The sequence below is a fragment of the Scyliorhinus canicula genome, chromosome 6 (assembly GCF_902713615.1).
Source record: "Scyliorhinus canicula chromosome 6, sScyCan1.1, whole genome shotgun sequence".
NCBI classification, from domain to species: domain Eukaryota; kingdom Metazoa; phylum Chordata; class Chondrichthyes; order Carcharhiniformes; family Scyliorhinidae; genus Scyliorhinus; species Scyliorhinus canicula.
This window is the reverse complement of record NC_052151.1, coordinates 11,476,629-11,489,786: the sequence shown is the minus strand read 5'-3', so window position 1 is coordinate 11,489,786 and position 13,158 is coordinate 11,476,629. Positions and strand designations below refer to the sequence as shown.

The 13,158-nt window shown below is 45.4% G+C and overlaps 1 protein-coding gene across 1 annotated transcript in view; it reads left to right on the top strand.

Moving 5' to 3' along the window:
* Positions 1 to 3,678: 3,678 nt before the first annotated feature.
* The window catches only part of LOC119966978 (cullin-9-like), a 111,366-nt gene continuing 101,886 nt past the window's right edge, over positions 3,679 to 13,158 (top strand). The window contains exon 1 of the mRNA XM_038798953.1: positions 3,679 to 3,697. The gene's annotated coding sequence lies outside the window, so the exon portion shown is untranslated. The remainder of the gene's footprint in view (positions 3,698 to 13,158) is intronic.

Here is a 13,158-nt window from a genome sequence, read left to right as displayed (position 1 = left end):
TGAATATGTTGGTGTAATGAATTTTTTAATCCCGCAGATGTCTTGGATGTGGTCTGATTTGGTGATGATTTGTAGCTCATCGTGGATTGGATTTGGATTAGTTTTATTGTCACGTGTACCAAGGTACAGTGAAAAGTATTGTTTTGCGTACAGTTCAGACAGATCGTTCCATACTTGAAAAAACATAGGGCATTCATAAAAACACAGTGTAAATACACAGGCATTGGGTGAGGCATACAGGAGTGTAATACTGCTCAGTAGAGAAGATGTGTGGTGAAGAGATCAGTCCATTTAGGGTAACAGCGGTGAAGAAGCTGTTTTTGAACATGTTCTTAGGACTTGAACGCCTCAGATCTGGCGCTGGAATGTGGCGACTAGGGGCTTTTTACAGTAACTTCATTGAAGCCTACTTGTTACAATCAGTGATTATTATTATCTGGCCTTCAGTAGGGAATGAATCTCCCGATTAAACCATGGTGACTAACGTCATGGACCATAATACGGAACACCGTATTGTGGTCTGATTTTCCGAAGTGCGGTCGGGGAATGGATCGGTTGCGCCTTTGATGTTTGTGTGGCAGTGGTCAAGGATGTTTGCGTCCCTGGTGGGACAGGAGCTGTGTTGGTGGAATTTTGGCAGTACACTCGTGAGCTTTGCCCGATTGAAGTCCCCGGCCACGTTGAACAAGACATCCGGGTGTTCAGTTTCAGTTAGAATCATAGAATTTACAATGCAGAAGGCGGCCATTCGGCCCATTGAGTCTGTACCGGCCCTTGGAAAGAGCACCCACTTAAACCCACACTTCCAACCTATCCCCGTTACCCAGTAACCCCACCTACCCTTTTTGGACGCTAAGGACTAGCATAGCCAGTCCACCTCACCTGCACATCTTTGGAGGAAACTGGAGCACCCGGAGGAAACCCACGCAGACACGGGACAAATGTGCAAACTCCACACAGTCACCCAAGTTCGGAATTGCTACCGTGCTGCCCACTTCATTTATAGCGGTGTACAATTCATCAAACACCTTCTACCTGGGGTGGGATGTAGACTGACGTGATGATGGCAGTAGTGAACTCACGTGGAACATAGTATGGGCGGCACTTCATGGTCAGGTATTCCAGGTACGGGATGCAGTAGGTTGCCACTTCGAAGCACGAGGAGGTGTTGATGAGGAGGCAAACCCCTCCACCTGTCGTTTTGCCTAATGATGTCGTGCGGTCTGCCCAATGAATTGAGAAGCCGTCTGGTTGTAAGGCACAGTCCGGTGAGGCAGGGGTGAGCCATGTCTCTATGAAACACATGATGTGGAGATGCCGGCGTTGGACTGGGGTGAGCACAGTAAGAAGTCTTACAACACCAGGTTAAAGTCCAACAGGTTTGTTTCAAACACGAGCTTTCGGAGCACGGCTCCTTCTTCAGGTGAAGAAGGAGCCGTGCTCCGAAAGCTCGTGTTTGAAACAAACCTGTTGGACTTTAACCTGGTGTTGTAAGACTTCTTTCTATGAAACACAGCAGTCTCTTGCTTTCCTTTGAGAGGTAAGTCTGGCGTTAAGCTCTTCAAGCGTGTTTCTGACTGCTTGGATGTTTGCCAGGTGTATGCTGGGAAGCCGAGACATGAAACCGCGTTGCTTCAGTCTCACCTGCAGACTGCCTCGTTTCACACGCTTCCTCGCTCAGCGGCTGCTCTGAATGGTTCCGAGATCCTCTGGGAGAAGTCTGACCTTGTGGCAGGTAAGTGGTTGAGTCTGGCGGGGGCCGGGGCATTGGCTTCATTTTTGGTATCGGGTCTGGCAGGGTCCTGGGCACTGGTTGCAATTTTGGGGTTGCCAAGTGGCATGTTCACGATCCGGTCGGGCCCCGGGTTCTTGAATATGGTCTACCCTTTGGTGCTTTAGGGCTGTCGTGTGTGGTCTCCGCCGTTTTGGGAGTCTTTAGTCCGTTTCAGGTCGCAGGCAGGGTCTTCCTGGGTCAGGTTCGGCCGGGTCCTGTGTGCGGTTCCAGCGTTGATGGTCTGGTCGGGCGCTCCTGGAATCGGGCCTTAGACTAGGCCTGGTTGGGCCTCCACTTGAATTCTCCTCCTTTCCTCCACCTGCCCATAAGCTGGCCGGGCCTCTCCGGATCGGGTTTCTGGGCAGGCCTCTCCGGGTCAGCTGTGTCTCATGCTCGGGGGCTTGGTCAGTCTTCCAGCAGCTGGATCAGGTGCTCCCGGGGGTCGCTTTCCAGGCTGGATTGGGTGCTCCGAGGGCCGGGTCAGGTACTACGCGAGGCTGGGGTCGGACCTACGGGTCGGGCCTCATCCACTTCCAGGTCGAGGCCAGGGTTGGGTCGCTGGAGGAGTCCTGTTCGGTCGGGTCGGATCGAGTCATGCGGGTCAGCCTATGGACAGGTTCTTCAGACTTGCGAGAGAACATAAAAGGGAAAGGTTAGAGATAATGTTAGTGTTAGAATTACATTTTAAAAGATTAGTATGGTTATAAGAGAGGTAGGAAGAGGATCTGTGTAAGAGAGCTGGGAGAGTCACCCAGCTCTGGTGCCACCTTGCTGGCAAAGTACACGCCTCTAGGTAGTTGCACTGCTTAGCGGATTCTCTTCCAAGCAAAACTAGTCACAACAATGAATGATGTTAGATGCAGAACAAATGGAGGAATTATTATTGGCTTGGGATATTTTTGTAATGAAATCAGAAAAGCACCATCTGCAAGATGCAGTGCAGCTACTCACTGACCGACAACCTCTACCAGCTGCAAGAACAAAGGTAGCAGATGCATGGGAATACCATCTGCAACTTTCCCCCAAGCCACACACCAACCTGACTTGGAAATATATCACTTTCTTCACTGTCACTGGGTCGGAATCCTGGAACCACCCCCTTCTCTAACACCACGATGGGTGTACCACATGGATTGCGACAGTTCAAGAAGGCAGCTTTTCACCACCTTCTCAAGGATAATTAGACACAGGTAATAAAGTTGCCATCAATGCTCATGTCACAGGAACAAAAATAAATAAATCTGCAGGCCGAGTTGTGTAAGGATCCACCTTTTAATCCCTGTTTGTTCCCTGTTTTCACCTTTTATTTTGCTATCAACATTTTACATTTTGATTTAAGGAAGATTTATGGAACTGTCTCTTTAATTCGAGCAGAAGCCAGGGTTGGTTTAAACTGGAGATTGACCTGTGACTTTAAGGAAAGTGGCTTGTGCCTTTAATTCAAACAAACAGATTCCAGATAGTGATGCTGGTTTGGGCTGGTGATTGAAGATTGGCTGACAACAGTGCTGACTCGATTTGATTGATGTAGCTGGTGGCCAATGAACGGCGCAGAATGATTTGATTGATGTAGCTGGTGGCCAATGAATGGCTCAGAAGGCTGTGATTTTGTCCCGGCACCAGTGATTATTGGATATTTTTCCTCTGAGATTCTTTGATCACAAAGCTGCTTTTCGGAGTTTCGCTTTCTGGTCAGAAGGAGGAAGAAGCATCTCTCCAATGTTAAGAGCTCTTTTCCTCCTCCAGTATGGCTGGATTGCAATTTTATTGAAACTAAAAAGGATTGAGATTAAAACTCGGCTGGAAGCTGGGTTTGATGCCAGACAGAGTTTTAGGAGAGAAGTAGACTCAAAGGGGGACCTTTGATTGAAGGCCCAGTCTAAAAAAGGCTCGTCTGTCTCTCCAGAAGAAATCTTACTGCCTGTGAGTACAGAATGAATGTTTCTGCTAGAAGACCATCACCTTCTGCACACCAATGGCATCACTCAATCTGGGAGGACAACTTGCTCCAAAGAATTCTCTGTTGAAAGCAAGGACTCTTTTCTTTTGCCTTCATCCCTATTATTGTTGCTCATTTCCACCCCTCTGAGTTTGTTTCTTTGTGTGGGTGGGTAGTGGCTGGAGCGGTTAAAGGGGGATAGCAGGTTAGCTTGGCGTTCTTTTTTGAAATTCCTGCATATTTCATCTTTTTATTTCTGTTATGAATAACAGTAATTGTGTTTGAACTTACAAACTGGTGACTAAATTATTGGGCAGCCAAGGGCCAAAGAATTTGGGAATTTTATCCAAATATTGGTTAATTCACTTGTCTTGGGACTCGAGAGCCTGTGGGCTGGATTGTACCACGCACTCACCCAGCGTGTCGTAACCGTTAGCTCAGTTTTTTCTTGTAGTAAGTAACTCACCTCTTTGAAAGAGATGATATTTCTCAGTCTTACTGTCAGTGAAATCAAGAGTATAAAGTTGGTATTCAATACGATTTGTGGCATGACCCAAGATAATTGTGTAGATTGTTGGCCATGAGGCAGATTACACCCCATTTACTCTCGATTCACAAGAGACATGGGCTACTTACAAAGCTATGCTCAGCAGTGTGCATAATGGAGAGGCAAGAGTAGTCACCCACACACCTTCCTGAGGCTTCTGTGGTGCTGCTGGTAGATGCATTTGGGAATCTAATGTGCTTTTGTCATCACATTGAGCAATGGATTAAACAGTGGAAAGATACATATGATAATTATCCCAGCTAGTGATTAATTTCCATTCTAGCGAGTCTTTTGCTATGGTTACTAATACTACAAGCATAACCTAAACTAGAACAAGATAGCATTATACGGTTTTCTTTCTAATTTAAAAAAAAATTTAGAATACCTAATTAATTTTTTTTCCCAATTAAGGGGCAATTTAGCGTGGCCAATCCATCTAACCAGCACATCTTTGGGTTGTGGGGGTGAAACCCATGCAGACACGGGGAGAATATGCAAACTCCAGACGGGAAATTGCAAATGCACTAGTGATAATTTACCAAAATTCACTAGACTCTGGGGTGGTCCCGGCGGATTGGAAATTAGCAAACGTGACACCACTGTTTTAGAAAAGGAGGTAGGCAGAGAGCGGATAATTATAGGCCACTGACCTTAACTTCGGTAGTAGGGAATATGCTGGAATCTATCATCAAGGAAGAAATAGTGAAGCATTTGGATAGAAATTGTCCCATTGGGCAGACTCAGCATGGGTTCATAAAGGGCAGGTCGTGCCTAACTAATTAACGGGGAGCCAATGGATGTGGTATATCTGGATTTCCAGAAAGCCTTTGACAAGATACCACACAAAAGGTTGCTGCACAAGATAAAAATGCATGGCATTAAGGGTAAAGTAGTAGCGTGGATAGAGGATTGGTTAATTGATAGAAAGCAAAGAGTGGGGATTAATGGGTGTTTCTCTGGTTGGCAATCAGTAGCTAGTGGTGTCCCTCAGGGATCCGTGTTGGGCCCACAATTGTTCACAATTTACATTGATGATTTGGAGTTGGGGACCAAGGGCAATGTGTCCAAGTTTGCAGATGACACTAAGATGAGTGGTAAAGCAAAAAGTGCAGAGGAAACCGGAAGTCTGCAGAGGGATTTGGATAGGTTAAGTGAATGGGCTCGGGTCTGGCAGATGGAATACAATGTTGACAAATGTGAGGTTATCCATTTGGTAGGAATAACAGCAAACGGGATTATTATTTAAATGATAAAATATTAAAGCATGCCGCTGTGCAGAGAGACTTGGGTGTGCTAGTGCATGAGTCACAGATAGTTGGTTTACAGGTGCAACAGGTGATTAAGAAGGCAAATGGAATTTTGTCCTTCATTGCTGGAGGGATGGAGTTTAAGACTAGGGAGGTTATGTTGCAATTGTATAAGGTGTTAGTGCGGCCACACCTGGAGTATTGTGTTCAGTTTTGGTCTCCTTACTTGAGAAAGGACGTACTGGCGCTGGAGGGTGTGCAGAGGAGATTCACAAGGTTAATCCCAGAGCTGAAGGGGTTGGATTACGAGGAGAGGTTGAGTAGACTGGGACTGTACTCGTTGGAATTTAGAAGGATGAGGGGGGATCTTATAGAAACATATAAAATTATGAAGGGAATAGATAGGATAGATGTGGGCAGGTTGTTTCCACTGGCGGGTGAAAGCAGAACTAGGGGGCTTAGCCTCAAAATAAGGGGAAGTAGATTTAGGACTGAGTTTAGGAGAACTTTTCACCCAAAGGGTGTGAATCTATGGAATTTCTTGCCCAGCGAAGCAGTTGAGGCTCCTTCATTAAATGTTTTTAAGATAAAGATAGATAGTTTTTTGAAGAATAAAGGGATTAAGGGTTCTGGTGTTCGGGGCGGAAAGTGGAGCTGAGTCCACAAAAGATCAGCCATGATCTCATTGAATGGCAGAGCAGGCTCGAGGGGCCATATGGCCTACTCCTGCTCCTAGTTCTTATGTTCTTATTGGACAGTGACCCAGAGCCGGGATTTGACCCAGAGCCGGGATTCGAACCCGGGTCCTCGGCGCCGTAGTCCCAGTGGCCACTGCGCTGCGTGCCGCCCTTTTTTCTTTCTAATTTAGCATGGGGGATGGGGAGGGGGGTGTTCCTGTTTCCCATTGTGAGATTCAAGGGTTGCTCCTTGTAGCAAAGCAAACCTGTCACTAAACATTTTGTAGGGACATTTTATTTTTCCAATTAGGAGCAATTTAGCGTGCCCGATCCACCTACCCTGTACATCTTTGGATTGTGGGGACGAGTCCCACGTAGACATGGGGAGGATGTGGAACCTCCACATGGACAGTGACCCGGGCTGGGATCGAACCTGGGTCCTCGGCACCATGAGGCAGCAGTGGTAACAACCAGCAGTGCTGCCCGTGAAGGGGCACCTAACATTCATTTGGAACACATCGTTGCCAAAACTATTTCCCTGAGAACTTGGATTACACTGATGGTGGGACATGTTCTCTGTACTGATGTTGCAAATTGTCAACTGTAGGTTTTTCATGTAATCATAGAATCCCTACTGTGCAAAAGGAGACTCATCAAGTCTGCACTGACCCTCTGACAGAGGTTCCTAACCTAGGCCCACTCCCTGCCCTATCCCCGTAACCCCATCTAACCTTTGGACAGGACGGAGCATTTTGGAATGGTCAATCCATCTAACCTGCGCATCTTCATTTCCTGTGGGAGGAAACCGGAGCACCTGGATGAAACCGGTAGCACAGTGGGTAGCACCCCAGGGCCCATGATCGATTCCCAGGACACTGTGGAATCGGCACGTTCTCCCTGTGTCTGTGTGGATTTCCTCCGGGTGTTCCGGTTTCCTCCCACAAGTCCCGAAAGATGTGCCGTTAGGTGAATTGGACATTCTGAATTCTCCCTCTGTGACCCGAACAGGCGCCGGAATGTGGCGCCTCGGGGCTTTTCACAGTAACTTCATTGCAGCGTTAATGTAAGCCTACTTGTGACAGTAAAGATTATTATTTTAAAAAATTATTATTAGAATCCATACGGACACGGGGAGATTGTGCAAACTTCACAGTCACCCAATGCTGGAATTGAACCCGGGTCCCTGGTGCTGTGAGGCAGCAGTGGTAACCACTGTGCCTCATTATGTGAAGACTTTACAGGGGTTCAGAAAAGGTTCACATGAGTGGCACCAGGTATGAGGAAGCTCAGTAATGGATGGCAGAATGTGGGGCAGGAGAGAATAGATGTTTGAGAGTAAATTTGACACAAGTGTTCAGAATCATGAGGGATCTAGTCAGAGATGGGGAGAAACTGTTCCCATGGGCTGGAGGGTTGAGAACCAAAGGGCACATTTGAAATGATGGGTAAAAGAAGCACAGATGATATGAGGCGACACATTCTGAACACAGTGAGTGGTTTAGATGTGAAATGCACTGTCTGAGGGCGGGGTGGAGGCTGAGTGAATTGCGATTTAGGATTAGGATTTAGATAAGCACCTGAAGGAAAGCTATTAGGAAAGGGCCAAGAAGTGGGAATAGCTGAATTGTTCTTGTATTAATTCATCTGGCATGAACTCAATGGGCCAAAAGGCCTTTTTTGCTGTAGCCATTCAATTAGTCTATAAAAGTGGGTATCCTTTATTTCGGTGATGAGGATTGTTTTAACTGGGAGTGGCAGTTGCTGGAAGGTGTTAGATGAAGGTGGGTTTGGGACCTTGGTGTTAGGTCCTTACTGTTAATAGATTGCAGAGAGGCAAACTTGTCAGCTGTGTACTTAATTCAGTGGATCATCTGTTTGACACGGTGTGCCCGTGCTTTGCTCACAAAATGGCAGTACTTTGTTCTAAGATGTGTGCTTTTCCACCTAAGCTGGTCTTGGCAACTTTGCTTACTGAAGCCTGTCATCATCAAATCATCAGCTAACAGCTCTCCCAGCAAAGTAATGGACCTCATACTGAGCCCTGTAGGACCCCACAGGATACAGTCCTTCCAGTCACAAAAACACCCTTTGCTACCAAGTCTGGATTTAAATTGCCGTAAGACGATAAGACATAGAAGCAGTCTGCTCCGCCATTCAATCATGGCTGATATTTTTCTTATCCCCATTCTCCTGCCTTCTACCATAACCCCTGATTCCCATATTAATCAAGAACCTATCTATCTCTGTCTTAAAGACACTCAGTGATTTGGCCTCCACAGCCTTCTGCGGCAAACAATTCCACAGATTCACCACCCTCTGGCTGAAGAAATTCCTCCTCATCTCTGTTTTAAAGAATTGTCCCTTTAATCTGAGATGGTGTCCTCTGGTTCTAGTTTTTCCAAGAACTGGAAACATCCTCTCCACGTTCACTCTATCCAGGTCTCGCAGTATCCTGCAAGTTTCAATAAGATCCCCCCTCATCCTTCTAATCTCCAACGAGTACAGACCAGAGTCCTCAAACGTTCCTCATACGACAGTTCTTCATTCCAGGGATCATTCTTCTGAACCTCCTCTGGACCCTTTCCAAGGCCAGCACATCCTTCCTTAGATACGGGGCCCAAAACTGCTCACAATACTCCAAATGGGGTCTGACCAGAGGCTTATACAGCCTCAGAGGTACATCCCTGGTCTTGTATTCTAGCCCTCTTGACATGGATGCTAACTTTGCATTTACCTTCTTAACTGCCGACTGAACCTGCACATTAGCCTCAAGTGAATCGTGAACAAGAACTCCCAAGTCCCTTTGTGCTTCTGCTTTCCGAAGCATTTCCAATTTAGAAAATAGTTTGTGCTAGATTCCTCCTTGCAAAGTGCATAACCTCACACTTTTCCACATTGTATTTCATTTGCCACTTCATTGCCCAACTCTCTTAGCTTGTCCAAGTCCTTCTGCAGCCCCTTTGCTTCCTCAATACTACCTGTCCCTCTACAGCACGGTAGCATTGTAGATAGCACAATTGCTTCACAGCTCCAGGGTCCCAGGTTCGATTCCGGCTTGGGTCACTGTCTGTGCAGAGTCTGCACATCCTCCCCGTGTGTGCGTGGGTTTCCTCCGGGTGCTCCGATTTCCTCCCACAGTCCAAAGATGTGCAGGTTAGGTGGATTGGCCATGATAAATTGCCCTTAGTGTACAAAATGGCCCTTAGTGTTGGGTGGGGTTACTGGGTTATGGGGATAGTGTGGAAGTGTTGACCTTGGGTAGGGTGCTCTTTCCAAGAGCCGGTGCAGACTCGATGGGCCGAATGGCGTCCTTCTGCACTGTAAATTCTATGAAAATCTTTGTATCATCTGCAAACTTAGCAACAGTGCCTTCAGTACCTTCTTCCAGATCATTAATGTATATTGTAAAAAGTTGTATTCCCAGCACAGACCCCTGAGGCACACCACTAGTCACTGGCTGCCATCCTGACAAAGACCCCTTTATTCCCACTTCTGCCAGTTAGCCAATCCTCTATCCATGCCAGGATCTTACCCTTAACACCATGGGCTTTTAACTTATTTAACAGTCTCCTCTGCAGCACCTTTCAAAGGCCTTCTGGAAATCTAAATAAATCACGTCCACTGATTCTCCTTTGTCTAACTTGTTTGTTACCTCCTCAAAGAACTCTCAGATTTGTCAGACACAACCTCCCTTTGACAAAGCCGTGCTGACTCAGTCCTATTTTACCATGCACTTCCAAGTGCTTCGCGATTTCATCTTTAATACCAGACTCTAAAATCTTACCAATGACCGAAGTCAGGCTAACCGGCCTATAATTTCCCATCTTCTGCCTCCCTCCCTTATTAAACAGTGGTGTTACATTAGCCACCTTCCAGTCCTCTGAGACTCTTTTATCACAAGGGCTCTTATTTTCCAAAGGTCCCCATGTGGGACCTTGTCAAAAAGACTTGCTAAAGTCCATGTAGGCTCTATCAAATGTGTTAACTCTCACTGGCTCTCTGTTACTTCCTCAGAAACTTATTCAAGCTAGTCAGACCTGGTCAAATTTGCTGACTATCCCAGCTGAACCCTCAACAAATGTATTTGTAAAATTGACTGCACCACTTCTGAGATTTATCAAGACTGACTCTACTATTCCTTTCTGTTTTAGCCCCATGGCATGTTTGCTCAGTTAGATTTTAGTTGGCAAGTGTATACTGTATTATTTATTTGACAACTGTTTTTAGATGTGCCAAACTGGAGGTTGCAATCTGCAGTAGTTGGGATAAGTGATGACCAGTTACAAAGTTATACTAAATACTAATCTGCTGTAGCCACAGTTGTGTCACAAGAGCAGTTAGCAGGGTATTTAAAATGCTGCTTTTCAGTTTACTGTAATGTAGTTTGTGTTTCTATCAGAGTTTGAGTCACTGAACTAGTACTGTATTTAGGATAACTGTTTTCAAACTGAAACTGGGTCTTTTGAAATAAAAACTGTTTCTGGTAAAGGGCATTGGCCTGAAATGTTACTCATGTTTCTTCCTCTCTACAGTGAGACTTAACCTGCTGATTATTTCCACCAATCGCAGTCTTCTGAGTCACAAAATGTTTACCGAGCAGAAAGGAGGCCATTTGGTCCATCGAGTCTGCACTGGCTCTCCGAAAGAGCATTCTGTCTAATCCCATTCCTTATCCCCGTAACTGTGCCTATTCTTTTCAGAAATCCTTTTGAACACCTCGATCAAACCTACCTCCTCCACCCTCTCAGGAAGTTTGTTCCAGACACCAAACACTGTCTTGGTGAAAACATTTTTCCTTGCATCACACCTCTTCATTTGCTAATTACTTTGAGTCTGTGCCCTCAGGTTTTAACACTCACATGAATGGGAGCAGTTTCTCATTATTTACCCTGTCCATACCCCTCACGATCTTGAATACCTCTATAAAGTCTCCTCTCTGCCTTTTTCTCCAAGGAAAACAGTCCCGAACCCCTCCAATATATCCTCATGGCTACAGTTCTTTATCCCTGGGATAATTCTTGTGAATTCCCTCTGTACTTCTCTAATGCCTTTGTGAATTGGCGCTTTCACGTATCTGATCGTTCAGTCCAGAAGTAAAACACTCGAACACGTCAGTAACGAATATTCGTTTATTTACGGCCGGGACAAATCTCTAAGCAGTCGGGTAACTACCTTCGAGAAGTGCCAAAATCCCAGAATAAGGACTGTATTTTTATACATTTTACAGCTTAGGGGTGGTCCCCTTAAATTCCTAGATACACCTATGATTTGGCAAGGATCCAGACAATGTACATATATGGAATTATTCTTCGAGGTCGGGAGGTTATTTTTGACATAATCATTAGCACAAGTCACTATTAATATTATACAAAGGTTTTTGTATCCCATGGCCATCTGGCTTATCTCATTCCAAAGCCCATTCCTCTTACATCTCATGTTTATTTGTTTCAACTGGTCAAACGAGCTTAATTACGCTATCTCTGCAATAAAGTAACGCTTCCCATTCATTCCATTCTTTGACTTTTTGACCTCTCTGCTTTCACAGATGCGGGTCAGAACATTAAATAGTACCAAAGCCACACTCCCCTCTTTCCATCCCATAACCTTCTGACATCTCTTTCACAGAGCTTTTCAGAACTGTTATAGTAACCCTATCAGCGAAGTTCCAAATGAAATCCACTTCTACACCTTCACATTCTTCCTCGAGTATGGTGCCCAGAACTGGAAGCAGTTCTCCAGTTGAGGCCTCACTAGTTTCTTATCCAAGTTCAACATGACCTCCCGACTCTTGTACTCAGTGCCCCCATTAATACATTTTACAACACCAGGTTAAAGTCCAACAGGTTTTCGAATCACTAGCTTTTGGAGCACAGCTCCTTCATCAGCTGAGTGATGAAGGAGCTGTGCTCTGAAAGCTAATGATTCGAAACAAACCTTGTTGGACTTTAACCTGGTGTTGTAAGACTTCCTGCTGTGCTCACCCCCAGTCCAATGCCGGCATCCCCACATCAAGGCTCCCATTAATAAAGGCTAAGATACTACATGCTGTATTAACTGCTCTCTCAACATGTCCTGCCATCTTCAATGGCTGTACATAACACCGAGGTACCTCTGTTTCCTGCATCTCCTTTATTTTAAAATGTCTCCATATTCTTCCTGCCAAAATGAATCACCCCACACTTCATAGAATGCCTACAGTGCAGAAAGAGGCCAAAACTTTGACACAGAGTCATCCAGACTCCATGTTAGCTCCCTTCTCTCTCCATAGATGTTGTTAGAACCTGCTGAGATTGCCCAGTGTTTTTCTGTTCTTGTCTCTTATCGTAGAACCTTCTTTTCCTTTTATTCTATGAGCTAGAATTTTGCTCAAGTCTGTTGTGTGGCACTGTATGTGACAAAATACAGTGTACAAAAATGCCTTTTGAAAATCCATAGACACCACATCAACAGCATTGCACTTATCAACCTCCTCTACTACCTCCTCAAAAAGTTCTAGCAAATTAGTTGAACATGATTTTTTGAATAATGAATCCAAGCTGGCTTTACTTAATTACCCTGCATTTGTCGAAGTGACTGTTGATTTTGGCCTGAACAAGAATTTCAGGATGTTTCCCTACCACTGGTCTGTAGTTGCTGGCTTTATCCTCGCATCCTTCTGCCCGAACAGAAAAATGGGGCCTCAGCTCATAGCACATTCGAAAGACGGCACCTCTGACAGTGCAGCACTCCCTCAGTACTGCACTGGAGTGTCAGCCGTGATCTTTGTGCTTCAGTCCTGAGTGAGACTTGAACCCAGAATCTTGTGATCCAGAGGCAGTGCGTTACCAGCTGAGTCACAGCTGACTCAAGGAAGAAATGTACAAACAAATTAGGGAACTGAATACAAAATGTGGAATATCATTGGGATTTCAACAGATATTATTTGGACAGAAGAGGGAACAAGGGAATGTCATTCTTACAATGTGTACAGGACT